The sequence below is a fragment of the Penaeus chinensis genome, chromosome 39, assembly GCF_019202785.1.
Source record: "Penaeus chinensis breed Huanghai No. 1 chromosome 39, ASM1920278v2, whole genome shotgun sequence".
Taxonomy (NCBI): domain Eukaryota; kingdom Metazoa; phylum Arthropoda; class Malacostraca; order Decapoda; family Penaeidae; genus Penaeus; species Penaeus chinensis.
Window position 1 is genome coordinate 2,144,457 of NC_061857.1, and position 5,000 is coordinate 2,149,456.

Genomic DNA, 5,000 nt, shown 5'->3' on the forward strand with positions numbered 1-5,000 from the left:
ACATCCTGCTTTAACGCATTCGTGTAATGACATTAAAGAAGAGATAGTCTTTGAGCTAAGCACTAGAAACAGCTGAACAGAGTAAATGGCCAGCAAGGATCAGAAAATAAACAATTAACGGTAATCATAATGTTGAAGGTAACTATGATGATAATGATTCTAATAATAACAATTAGAATAATGAAGATAACGACAGTAATGATGATAATGACAATAAAAATGAAATAATGATGATAATGACAATAATAATAGAAATAATGACGATAATGATAAAAATAATCGAAATAATGATGATAGTGATGAAACTGAAATATCATCATTGTTAATACAATCATTATAATAATTGATATGATTATCCTTGATATCATTATCATCATCAATAAAATTGTTATTATTAGTAGTACTCATATTGTTGTTATCATCAAGATGATAACAATAATGATAACAAAAATAATGGTAACAATAGTATTGACATTGATAATAATGATAATAATAAAGAGTATAATGATATAATTAATTAAAATAATAATAATCACAATGATGATAATAATGATGATATAAATAATGATCATGATAATAGTAAAAATCATAATAATAAGAACAACTTTAATGATAATAGGAGTGATTTGAGATTGATAAGAATAATGATAATAACAATAGCGAAGATTCATAAATTCATAATGAAAATAACAAAATGAATAAAGATATCAACAAAAATAATAAGGATAACAATAATAATAGAATTGACTAATATGACAGCGTTGATGATAATAAATGATAAGGATGTTAATAATGATAATGATGACAATAATGATAATAATAAAGATAATGACAATGACAGCATTAATATGAATTATATGAACGGTAACAATAACGTTAATGATATTGATGATGTTAATGATAATGAGGATGATGATAATAACAATAATAATAATAATAATAATAATAATAATAATAATAAAATAATGAGATAATGATAATAATAATAATAATAATAATGATAATAATGATAATGATAACAATAATAGTAATAATGATGATAATAATGATAATAGTAATGACAATAACAATAACAATAATAATACTGATAATGATAATAATGGCAATAATACTGATGACAAAATATTAATGATTAGTAATAACAATGACAGTAATGCTAATAATGATAATAATAATAATAATAATCGTCAATCAATCAACGGAGCGGATGCCGGCGGGGGCGCCACAACGCATCCACCCATCGATTCCAACCATGAGGGTTCCTCACGGCGAGGCGTCAGGCAGGCTCTCGGCCCAGCTCTACTAACTCCTCGCGACAGATCTGGTCAATCTGCCACAGCCACGACTTCCTAGGTCGTCCCACAGGCCTCCTCCTCCCAGGATTATCTCGGGAAGTTGGGCAGGGTCATCCATGAGGAAGCGAGCTAGGTGCCCGTATAGACTGAGTTGGCGGTCCCGGATTGTGCAGGTAACAAGTCCTATGCCAGTCTCACAGTGTAGCCGTCACATAGACACATTATCCTACCAACTGTAACCCATGATCTAGTTCAAAGACCTGTTGCAAAAGCCGTCAGAACGCTACTCCAATGCACAAGCATTGCCTTACTCCTGAATTATCAAGACAGGAGTTCAACAAGATCCTAACACACTTGCAGCACATTCAGTACCTGTGTACAGGCTTGTTATTAATCCAATAATCCTTGTTGGAATTCCTCTAAGTCTCAGGATCTCCCAGAAGAGTTCGTAATGATCTGAGTCAGATATCTTCTTGAGGTTGATAAGCTGCGAGCAGTCCATGACCAGGACGTCATTCCACAATGAATTGAAGTGCTAGGATACAGTCTATTCTGGACCTGCTATTAGAAAATTCAGATTGCTCTAGTCTCTAATGCCTCAGTAGATGGGCTCATATCCATTTTAGAAGAATATGATCAGAAACCTTGCCGGGTATGATGAGTATAGTGATGCCACGCTAGTTGCTGCAGTTCCAACGATCTCTTTACCCCTTCCAGAGAAGGATAACCACTCCCCTCAGCAGGCCAGAGGGAATGGTACCAGACTACCAGGACAGCATGCAAGCCCCGTGCCATACGTTCACCACCAGCCTTTAGTAGTTCAGCATGGATCCTGCATATGCCCACTGCTTTGCATCGGGTTAGCTTAGAAATCTCCCAAACCTCAGTCAGGGTTGGAAGTTCTTCACTGATAGTTGGATCTGGCACAGAGGTTTCAAACCACTGGCATCCAATCCAACTGCTGGATGGTCAACCTGATACAGCTGCTCAAAATACTCAGCCCAACGTTCTTGAACCCCAACATGATCTGAGGTGATCCATTTATCTACTGAGTGGAATGCAGTCGTCTCTGATAAAGTTCAACTCTATCAGGAATTGGTAGGCAGGGTGAAGGTCATTTACTAGGAAATGGCCTTCGACTTTTTCAGCAATATTCCTGATATATTGTTCTTTGTCCCTTCTCAACAGCATCTGAGTCCTGCGCACCAAGGAAAGTCGCAAATCGCCATTTAGTTGAGCCATGTGGCACACATCTGTGACCTCCAGTGTCTCAAGTGAGATAAAATTATTTCTTGATCTTGGGCATTCGTTAATGGACTCTTGATTTGTGTCAAGTGTTTCATGCTTGAAAGAGGCCCACATAACTGCAGGGTCTATCAGGTTTTCGAGTACAACAAATTGATCAGAGATAATTGTAGAGGACCTCCAGGTATGCTTCTCCCCGCCTCAGACTGTCCAGATGAAACACCTTAGGGATGGGGGTTTTGAAGTGGACTACAAGAGTATCCACAACCAGTCTATGGTCGGTACCACATAACTCGGCACTCCAGTAAACCCTGCAGTTCTGGAGGATCCCTCACGGAGTGCTAACAAGGATGTGGTCGATCTCCTTAGCCGCAGTAGCCTACCCATGTCACTATACCATGTCCAATGACGTAGGTTGGGGCGCTAAAACCAGGTGTCAGAAATCCTCAGTCTCTAGGTCCTAGCAAAGTCCTGGAGAATGAGGCTATTCTCACTGCTGGAATCATCTCTCGAATCACGTAGACCAACAGACAATTTGCAGTCAGCTCAATCACAACTGCATTTAAATCTCCCAGAACAATGCGAATGTCTCGCCACGGATGCAGATTTGCCTTGGAACACTTTCTTCACATTGAGTTAGCAATCATCAGTAAGAGCGTACACCGCAATTAGAGACATGAAGCCAGAATTATATTCCCGACTCAATGCCATCATGTGCTCATCAACTGGAGTAACCTCCACTATTGACGCTGGAGATGGCTGGAGATAGCTATCACTCTCCCCTGGGTATAGTGAGCCTTGCTTCGGCCCAATCAGTAGTAGGTGTAACCACTCACACTGATCGTGTTGCTGCCAGATATTCTCACCTTTGAGAGGGCAGCCTCCTCAATTCTCAATTGCTTCAGTTCCCATGATAACAGGGGTTTAATGATCACCCTGCTATTATTATGAATGATAATGATAATACTAGCAACAATAATAATAATTATAATAATGTTAATAACAATGATATTAATACTAATATTACTGCTACTAATAATAATGTCAATGATAATAATGATGATAACCATAATGATAAAAACTAGCTTAATAATAATAATAGTAATAACAATGGAAATAACAGTAACAATAATTATAATAATAATAACAATAATAACAGTGATAATCGTAATAATGACAATGATGATGATAATAATAGTAAGCATATCAATGATAATAATAATAATAATAATAATAAAAACAATAGAGATAATAATAATAACAGTGATAACATTTATCAGAATTATAATACATTAAGAATTAAAGTAGGAATAGTGATAATCAATGATGAAAATTATAACTTAACTGACAGGAATGGTCTACAACGACTACTATAACAACAATAACTGATATTTTAATAATGATAAAAATTATAATGATGACAATAATAACAATAATGATGACGATAATAATTATAGTAATGATAATACTACTACTACTTCTACTAATAATAAAAATAATAATAATAGTAATAACAACTATGATAAAAATATTGATAATAATAGTAAAAGATAATAATAATGCTAATTATAATGAAAGTAATAATAATAATAGTATTATTGATATTAATGGCAATAATAATAATGATAATAACAGTTAGGATAATAGTAGTAAGGATAAAAGTAGTAAGGATAATAATGATAATGATAATATGATAACGGTAATAATGATAATAATAATATTAATAGTAATGATGAGGATAATGATAATAATAATAATAGAAATGCAGACAAAAATAATGATATTAGTAATAGTATATATTACAATGATAATGTCAACAAAGATAAGGATGATGATAATGATAATAATAAAAACAACAGTAATGATAATGATAATAATGACAGTGATAACAAGAATAATAAGAACAAGAATAAGAACAACAACATTAGTAGTAGTACTAGTGCTATTACTACTTTCACTACTAACAGTAATAATGGTAATAGTAATAATAGTAGTGATGATAATAATGATAATAACAAAATTAATAACAATAGCAATAAAATATTTATAATTGCAATAATAATAACAATAATAATAAAAATAACAATATTGATAATGATAATAATATATTGCTAATAATAGCAGTATATATGATAATGATCATAATAATATCAATAATAACAATGATGATAACCGTTCCCTAATAAGGACAAAACTAATATTGATATCAGTAGCATAGCAGTAGTCATAATGATAACAATAATAATGCTGACAAAGATGACAGCAATACTATAATGATTATAGCACGCACATAACACACCCACTCGCTTGTCCAACACGACTCTCTTCATAAAGGTTTTTGTGATCCAATTTTCTCGTTATCTTCCTCCTCCCGAGAGCTTTGCCATTACCTCGACTTCGACGGCGAGTGTTATGACGCAACAAGAGACGCAGAAAAGGCAGCTGCTCTTTGCCTCACTG

The 5,000-nt window shown here is 33.8% G+C and overlaps 1 protein-coding gene across 1 annotated transcript in view; it reads left to right on the forward strand.

Moving 5' to 3' along the window:
• The window catches only part of LOC125046905, a 73,720-nt gene that overhangs the window by 44,796 nt on the left and 23,924 nt on the right, over positions 1-5,000 (forward strand). The window lies entirely within an intron of this gene.